The sequence below is a fragment of the Pyxicephalus adspersus genome, chromosome 3 (assembly GCF_032062135.1).
Source record: "Pyxicephalus adspersus chromosome 3, UCB_Pads_2.0, whole genome shotgun sequence".
NCBI classification, from domain to species: Eukaryota; Metazoa; Chordata; class Amphibia; order Anura; family Pyxicephalidae; genus Pyxicephalus; species Pyxicephalus adspersus.
Window position 1 is genome coordinate 54,753,925 of NC_092860.1, and position 9,541 is coordinate 54,763,465.

The 9,541-nt window shown below is 38.0% G+C and overlaps 1 protein-coding gene across 7 annotated transcripts in view; it reads right to left on the bottom strand.

Moving 5' to 3' along the window:
- Positions 1-8,906, bottom strand: part of LOC140326265 (N-acetyllactosaminide beta-1,3-N-acetylglucosaminyltransferase 3-like) — a 59,943-nt gene extending 51,037 nt beyond the window's left edge. For 2 of the 7 annotated variants that reach the window (XR_011919810.1, XR_011919809.1), the window contains exons 1-2: positions 8,578-8,906; positions 5,569-5,716 (exon numbers count right to left, since the gene is read on the bottom strand). The gene's annotated coding sequence lies outside the window, so the exon portion shown is untranslated. Of the gene's footprint in view, positions 1-5,568; positions 5,717-7,428; positions 7,525-8,577 lie in introns of those variants that run through there. The other 5 variants (XR_011919811.1, XR_011919812.1, XM_072404705.1 and 2 more) reach the window with 4 other exon arrangements.
- Between the last annotated feature and the right edge of the window lie 635 nt (positions 8,907-9,541).

Below are 9,541 nucleotides of genomic sequence, written 5' to 3' on the forward strand. Positions count from 1 at the left end.
GTTGGTTGTAATAACTTGATATTTTTAGGTACACGTGGAGGCATAGGAAACTGAAACTGTAGGTGCAAGTGGGGGACACTTGTGGCTAAACCTTTCTAAAATGTTATTACTATGGCATTATGAGAACATAAATCTCCTCCTAGCAAAGTTTGCTGCCTGCTCTGGTACACATATCTGTCTGCATCTTACCTCAAACATCAATTTCTCCTGAATTAAGAGGTGCAGGGAAACATAAATATAGGTGGAAGTGGGAGACACGTGTGGCAATCACCTTTCATCATCATGGCATCATTACAACATAAAAAAAACTTCCTTGTTACACATGACTGTAACCTTCCAGTACCTCAACCTCAATAAAGTTTAGTGGGCCGAGTTCATTTTCTAATGATGCCATAGTGATGAAGTTTTAGGGGATGTTAGTCACAGATGTTCCCCACTTGTACCTATATTTTTGGTTTCTTACGTCTCCACATGAATTGAAGTTCAGAATGTTAGATAAGTGGACAGGAATGTGTAACAGGACATGGAGGCCCATTTTGATGGGCAGAGTGTTTTATGTTCTAATGATGCAATAGTAATGAGATTGTAAGGGGAGAAAGTGCCCGACACTTGCACCTATATTTTCAGTTTTGTACCCCCGCCCTCAGAGAAATTGGTGTACAAAGAAGAGAAGCAGACAGTTTCATATGTATAGATTTGTGACAGGTAGGTATATATTTAGGGGCCCCACCCCAATGCTCCTTGCTATGTTAGTGGCCCCCGGGGTCCCCAATTTTCACTTTCAATTTAGGACTCCAAGTTGCACTTTTCTCTGAAACAGCAACCCCAAAGTTCAATTTTCATAACTTTTTTCCTTTGTGACCCCCATATCTTGAAATTCTTTAAATCTGGGGGCCTGAAATTAAAATAACTTGTATCTATGAGGGTCCCCTGTTCACCCTGAAAATTACAGGTCATTGTGACATACATATTAGGAGATATGGAGGTTTGTACACAGAGCCGGGAGGATGCAGAATGACATGGATTCTTTATACACACTGGATACATTTCACAGGCAGAGCTCGTGCTACGAGATGGGGGCGGGGCTGCTTGTGTCTCCTTCACATGAAGGCTGAACTGTCTGCTCCACGGCAGCAATCATTTGAATTGATGACACAGAGCACGGAGCGGCCTCACCGAGATCCCTGCATCCGAGGATGAGAGCTGCCGAGAGCTGGGCGGGGTATTCAAATCAGCCGGGAGGAGCAACCGGCTAAAAACCTCTGGGGAGACCTATGAACATAATAAAATTAAAGTGAATTTCCTAAATACTACCACCTGAGAGGAAGATTTTCTTTTACTTCCGATTCAATAAAATTAAATCCAAAGTAATTCCAAAGTAAATCTGCTTCCAACTTATTTTTTTCTCCTTGTACTGGGCTATGCAGCAATCAGGCGTGTTGGTAGATTTTGAATCAAACATTACAAAAAGTTTGTCATGTGTCCCAACATTTTATTACATCCACCTCTTATGTATCAGGTATACCAGGGCACAATATATGCATTGAAATGCCAGCATAACCTTTGGAAAAATTATCACCCTGTCAAAACAATGGCAGCTCTTCAACAGGAAATTGTTATAGACAAGCTAATATTTCAAAACTGATCAGAAATACCGGTAGTTAATATCCAATAAACATTTAACCACAGCTGTTTTACTGGGCAGCAGATCAAGCCATGCAGTTCAAAAATGGCTCATTTACACAGCTCTGGATCAGAACATTCAAAAAAGTGTGTAGTAGGTATCACATATGCGCCTATAAATGAGCTCTCTATACTCAATAAACATTGTACAGTAAAATGCCCAATATCCAGAATTTAATTAACCAAAACTCTCTAGGATGCAACCCAAGTGGATAACGTCCCCTAAAATTTCATCACTATAGTATCAACATATTGGAACATAAAAAAAACTTTGCCCACCAAAACAAAATCATTCTGAACTGAGCATGAATTCTAGTCACATAAATTAGGAAATTCTACTTGGAGGTGCATTTTGATGGGTAGAGTTTTGTATGTTGCAATGATGCCATGGTGAAGTTTGGGGGGTGTTAGCCATATGTGTCCACTTGCACCTATATTTTTGTTTACCAGCACCCCTTTGTTTTAGAGAAATTAGGGTTTACGGTAGGGAAGCAGTTATGTGTAACAGGGCAGTGCGTTTTGATCGGTAGAGTTTATGTTCTAATGATCTCATGCTTATTAAATTTTAGGGGGAATTTATACAAATGTCCCCCACTTGCACCTACATTTTCAGTTTCCTGCACCTCCCCATTCCAGGGAAATTTGGGTTTAAAGAAAAGCAGAAAGGGTAGCATAGTATTACAGTTATAGTTTTGTGAAGTGTAGGTATAAATTTATAAACCCCACCCAATTTGCATTATTTATTTTGGGCTCCTAGATGCCCTTGCCTTTCAAACAACAACCCCCATGTTCAATTTTAAGAACAGAAAAGTTTAAAAACTTGTGAACCCCCTTGAAACTATTTTAAGAAATTTTGGTTACTAGTAGCCATGAGGGTACCCTGTGTACCCTGAAACTTTCAAGTAGTATGGCCAACGATTTATGAAATAAAGGTTTGATCACAGGGAGTTAGGCTGCAGAATATGACAAGCAGCCTTTACACACACACAGCTGTACCTGTAAAAACATGTTACAATACCATGGAATATTTCTGGTTCTGCTCTAGCTGATTTATTTACTGTTGTGTCCTCAATTTGCCTGTGCATGTGTCACCCACCCCCTTAACCCTTGGTCTACATAACCAACACCTTTGTAGACAAGTCAGTCATAATTAGTCTGGATAGGGGTGGAAGCGCATATTGTTCTTTGTACCCAACATGCATGACCCGCCAAGACTACGTTTGTTGAAAAAATTATAGTTCTATATCTTGAGGTGAAGCCATTCCAAGAAATGACTAGAGTTGCTACACACCTTAGCCATATACTAAAGAGTACTATTTCAGTGTAGGTAAGTATGAAGCTGAGAACAAAGGAGGATGCTGCCAAATACAGCAAGAGAAATAAGGCCACAAAGAGAGAAGTAAAACATGTATTGAGTTTTCTTACTTTTATTTTCTGTGTATATTTTGTAAATTATCAATGTACATATCAACAACTATATCTAGTTATTACAAATAATGTCTCTTGTTTCCTGTGAAACTGCTACACTGTGGTTGTGGTATAATACATATCTCTTTATACTGTAACAGTAGCATAGTGATAAAATACATTGGCTGTTTATGAAGTGAAAGTAGGGGGGAGCAGACTAGGCATCATATTAGAGGATACTGGTTGGAGACAGATTAAGTTGTGCCCTCAAAATATTTTCCAATAACTATGGGCTCTTTACACTGACCATATGAGAAATGTATTGGTCACAGTGCCAGCTAATGCAAATTGTTTTAATGGACCACGGATGCTGTGGCAATTTTTTTATTTCGGTCTGAAAGGTTCATGGTATCACAAACATCAACACCTAAATGTAGAGGATAGTCTATTTAATTTGTGCGTGTGCACAAATGGACATGAAGCATTTTTTGAACATAGCATACAACAATGCATGGTAGTATATTATGGTGCCTTACAGTGCACTGCAATACATGTGCATCAAATAACTGTCCAAGTGAAAAATTTTTTTTGTCTTTTTTTTAATAAAGTGCTAAAAAATATAAGTAACAAACACATGGTCTAATGTATTATGTCAGGTAGCTGAACATAAAGAATGACTACACAGCACACAGCTGTAGTGGGAATGAGCCCTTAGTAATATTTGACAATTGTGCTACATCATACAAACAATTAATGCATACAGCACAGTACAGCATTATATAGCTTTGGGTTTCTGTAAATCGTTGAGCATTGAGCTGCAGTTTGCTGGCTAAATCCATTCAGGGTACAATTATGAATAAATGGAAACCCAGCACACACAGATGTCAGAATGCAAATATGAAATCAATCGACGGTTAGGGGGCATGCAACTCCAATGGACTATGACTACATTGGTATAAAGAATTTTTTTAATTATTTTTAGATAAATATGTAGAAGCAGCAGAAGCATAGCTATCTACAAGACTTTTAAAGGAATCGGTCAGACGGCTTGGTATGGGTGCCTCTCTCACACCTATATTTATTAGGGCAGTGAAGCTGAGCCCATTTAACTGCATGTATTATCACAGCAAGTGAAAAAAATCCAAGGAATAGCAAATTCTTTGGATTATTTTCACTTACTGTGACAGTATATCCTACAATTTATAGATATCATAAAAGACAACCCAGTGTATTTTAAAGGCTCCAAACTCTAAACTCAAACCAGGCTTCTGTAATCTGTGGAACCTTGATCAGAAAGGTGGTAGCCCATTTCAAGGTAAGTTAGTTGCCTTTTTTGATGTGGTTTAGATAGGAGTAGGCGAAGAGCTCACAAGGTATTAAAGCCACATACACACGTCAGATTTTTATCGGCCAATTATCGGGCGAAAATCTGCCGTGTGTACAGTCGGTGTCGTCCATCGTCTGGACGACCGTCCTGCCGGATCCACGGACGATGGACGATGACCGATCCTAATGAAAGGGAAGGGGAGAGCGCGCAGCAGGGTGCCGCTCCGTCGCTCTCCCCCTCCCCTCTCCATACAGCATGAACGGTGCTGTATGTATAGCACCGTTCATGCATCGTGCAGTCCCTTGTCGTTGGAAAGGATCGTGAAAGATCCTTTCCAACGACAAAAATTGCAAGTGTGTACGCAGCTTAAAAGATGCACAGCTTCCTTTAAACTAAATGACTGTGGCTAAAGGATAGCAGACCTAATCCTAATCTTAACATACTGGAACAAATAGTCACCTAAAGCCACAGGCTTCTGTACTAATTCCTGCTCTTACCTACTGTCTCCTTCTGTCCTGTAGTGTGGCTTATCGTAAACTATAGAAATAAGGGGAATTATATACACTCCTATATATATCTTTTTTCCTCTTTTTTTTTTTTGTTCGTTTGAATGTATGATATATAAAAACAATTAGGAATTTGGACTGGCTTCTAATTTATTTTAGGGAGCATCCTATAATGATTAAGCCAAAAGTTTGCATACCCCGTTTGTCCTGAGGTCCTGATACATGGTGTTTAGCAATTTTTTTAGGGTCTATTATTTGATTTTCAGGCTACAAAGCCAGGTGGCTATTTTGTGGATGGACTGTGTTTTACATCATTTACAGTAGATAATTCTTTTAAATTTATGGTGTTTGAGTCTTGAAAACGTAGACTGTTGTAAAATTATATTTATGAGTTAACAAAACAAAAGTTAAATTGAAAAAATAAATAGCTAAAACCATAGCTTATCCACATTCATATGCCCGTTATTCGTTTTATTTGTTGTTTCTAGTGTGCATTTTGTGGTGGTTCAATATTCAGCATGTACAATCCCATGCAGACATTCCTGTCTGTCATGGCAGCAAGGGTCTGACATTACACTTTTCTATTGTTGTTAAATCAATGCAGGTTGGTCATTAGCTGCACCTATATAAAATCTGTGCTCTTACCTTCTATCAGCCAGGTATATGGGACTCTGTCATTCAGTTGGGTAAATTCTGACACAATCCAGTGCTAAAACATACATAGGGTGAGCTTCAACAAGTAAGAGGCAGCAAGGGAGCCTGAATCATGGAGTATACTTTGCTTGAAGTGAGCCTTTTAGTTTTTATAGAAAGCAGAAAAGCTAAATGAGACTAATATAAAAACATATACTATTTAAAAATGAATGCACATACTTTATAATTAATACTGGGTTAAATTGGGATACATTTCATCCACCTTCATGTCTGCTATAAATAATGAATCACTTTTGTTTTGATTTGAAACATGTCCTTTTACCTGTTTTGTCAATTGCATATTCATCTTCTTGCACAATGTATAACAAATTCCTGTGGGCATAAGGAGTGTCGGTCACATACCACACTCACAGCTAATTATGATCATCTTTTTAGCAACCAGATCACTACGCTCCCAGTAATACATTTTACCATGAATACCATGATTTTAACAAGACATAAACAAATGTCAAGTGAAGAATGTGCTAATATAGCTAAATGCTTTCTTATACTGATCTCCATGTGGAAAAGTCACATCACTCGTTTTGTTAAAAGCATATTCACAGTATAACCACAACTTTTTCTTGTTTCAAACATTGTGGTCTCCACTGAAAGACTTGTTCTGAGGACAACTTGAAAATTTGGATAATTCCAATTTTTTTTTTACGATGACAATGGTCACCAGAATAAATGACAGGGTGACACTAAAATTACCCTTGATGAATAATATTTCAGATAAATGTAACACTTTTAAAAATAAGTCATTTGGAACAAGGTGTTCAATCTATTACTGACTAGCCAATAAAGTGGAACTAAAGTTCAATTTTAAAAATTTATGATAAGGTAGGGCATTATTCGCAATAGGCATTCTCATTTATGTTTTATGGAACAGTCAAAAAAAAAAAAAAAAAAAAAAAAAAAAAGGACAAAAATTGCAACTAGGAAGTGAAGAAGGAAAAAGATGGTGATGCCCTGCGACAAAAAGGGGACAGGAGAGTTTAGTGAGGTTTAGTTTCACTTTAAAATAGTTCATGGGTATCTCTAAACGATCTCTAGAGATGCCTTTTTGTAAATTTATATAGACTTATGCAAACCCCAAATCCCATGTGATGATGCCTGACCTTTCCAAGGTACATGTTTAATAAAGTTCTCCATTAAAGTTATGTTACCCTGGTGACTTTTATGGAGAGTTAACATTCTTGGCCATGTGAACGGGTTAACATATGCATAATGGAGAACCATGGCTTGTAGGGCAAGTTATATATAAATAGGCATGAAGACACATTGGGGGGCCTGGTTTTATTAACCGATAATTACCTTGGCACAAAAAAAAAATAAAACAAATCTCTGTTCCACTCACAAATGCTGGATCCATAGGAACACTTCTTTTATGAGAATAGTAAATAAGTAATCCTGCTACTTGCGTATCACCTATTAAGCAAGCATTAAAAGTAAATAAATTGAGTCGGACTTCAACACCCAACAATGTAATACAGATAGCTATTTACTACCCTTGTAGTTGCACCAGTAAAGTATGCTATGCTGATCTATGTACACCATCTACAGTAAAATCAAACTTGAAGAACTTCTGAAAGTTACTAATTAACAAAAACTTGGAAGTGCAGATAAAAAACCTAGGTTAAGGCTACCACTGTAAATTTTTAGTCCCAGAAACAAAAACAAAATCTCCTAGTACAAAAACATTTCTCATCAGCTACCGCACGAAATTACTTCTATACTTGAATTGGGAACAATGCCTAAGCAGAAATAACTAATTATTCAAAATCTACAAATGAAAAACAATATACATACAAGAAGATCCGAACAGTTAGTAGGTTCAGGAAAATAAACAGGTGAAGTTATATGTAAATCTCAGTGTCAGCACACAGTGTCAGCATCTCCAGCCTTACCCGTTGGTATGTTAAAGTAAAAACAAAAGTCATGGGAACAGGGAGTGGAAAAATATGTCCCATTTGGGGGAGTTCCCTTCCTGACTTGTAAACACCACAGAAAATTTGAGGCAAACCTTACAAATCAGGAGTATATTCTTTTCTAAAACAGTTGTCACCGATCGTACCATTTCTCCCTATGCTGATGACAGCTATAAATAAAGAGGTTTAATTGTGCACAGCCACAATAAAACATTATCAGGGGTTCTAATCATGCATATCCTAAATGTTTACCTATTGTACACATTAAAACATCACAATGGCATATGCATTCCTCTTACTTCAAATAATTATTTTTATATCTTAGATTGTAAGCTCTTCTGGCCAGGATCCCCTCCTCTTCTTGTGTCACTGTCTGTGTCTGTCATTTACAACCCCTATTAAATGTACAGTGCTGGGTAATATGTTGGCGCTATATATTTCCTGTGTAATAATAATAAAAATAATAATATTATAGTCTGTCCCACTGTGCTTTTACCTAATATTCAGCCAGGTTGTTCATCAGAACTGTACATCCACCACCAATACACCTATACTGCTACAGAAGCAAAAAGAAAAACCTCTGCTCCATGCAAACTTTAATATTTCCTAGCATTTACAAATTGTATTTTCCAGTTTTGGATACAGTAAGGAAGTTTTTTTTGCAATCTTGACATTTTGAGTTGCCTACAGAGATATGAGCTGAAATCTTTTATTGGGGACAGCTTTCTGAGACAAAAATGTACACTTTGGAGAGATTACCTCTTGTTACCTGTTGTATCTAATATCATGGAGTGAATGGAAATTATATATATAAAATAGGATTTTCTGGACAGCACAGCAGCACCACTTGATCCAACTAGCTGTAGATAATGGTGAGGTATTGGTTTAGCATTGTTTAATATTTGTATAAGAAACGTGTAAGATAAAGTGGTAACAAGTTTGGGTTTACATAAATTCACAAAAGAAATGTATAAATATATCCCTGTGTATAAGGTAAATAGTTCACAATGAAGTATAGGGGTATACTCACATCCTCAGAGCAGCAGCAATGCTCCCAACCTGCTGCCATAAGCCTTTGGCTGTCCGTGTCTCTGTCCGTGTCTCGGTAGCAGCTCCTGTTGCGCAATCTTTAGTCTGACCACGCCCCCGGTTATCTCTCCCACTTAAGTGTGAGTGAAGTCCCAGCAGGTCACGTGCGCAGCCCTTCTTCCACTATAAAGGAGCAGTGCAGGGCAGCTCTCTTCCAGTGTTATCTCTGACTTGTCAGCAGGCAGTAGTATTTGCGCCCTGCTGATAATTCACACGCAGTCACCTCAGACCGACCTTTCTACTACACCACCTCCTTGTGTCAGAGCTGACACAGCACCCTGTATTGGGAAAAGGTCACTGCTGCCATTTCATGGGGTGTGAATAGGAAGAGGGTGGGTGTGAGGGAAATAAAAGGAAGTCCGTGTGAGGGAAATAAAAGGAAGTCCACAGCATTTAGGAATCGTCCTTGGCTGCCTCGAAATTTAATATGAATAGCACTTACTTTAAACCCAAAATGTTCTCTTTCAGTTCCTCTTTAGTTTACATGCTTATGAAAAAAAATCCCTTTAAATTTTATTTGTATTTATTCATCAGTTTTGTTGTCCTGGTATGGAGATTTTCCTTTACTTCCTGTGCAGAGGAATCAACAGAAAGTGGGGAAATGTCTTTAGAGTGAAAGATTTCCATTCCTAGGCAGCTGTCACTGATTTAGGGCTCACCTGCAGGGATGCTGTTTCATTGATGTGTTGTGTATGTGCAGCTAAAATTCATTCCTTACATAGCTCACCTAAATCTGTACATGTGGCATTTCAGAAGCCGTCCTGACTTTGAGTTGTGTCACATTTTTGTTTGCAGGGTAAATGGTGTCTTTTTAAGTCATGTGCCGCATTCTAAAACCCAAAGATTGCTAGGAGTTCCCCGAACAATGTGCAGTTTCCACCTCTCAGGTCAGTTTATGACTCCAA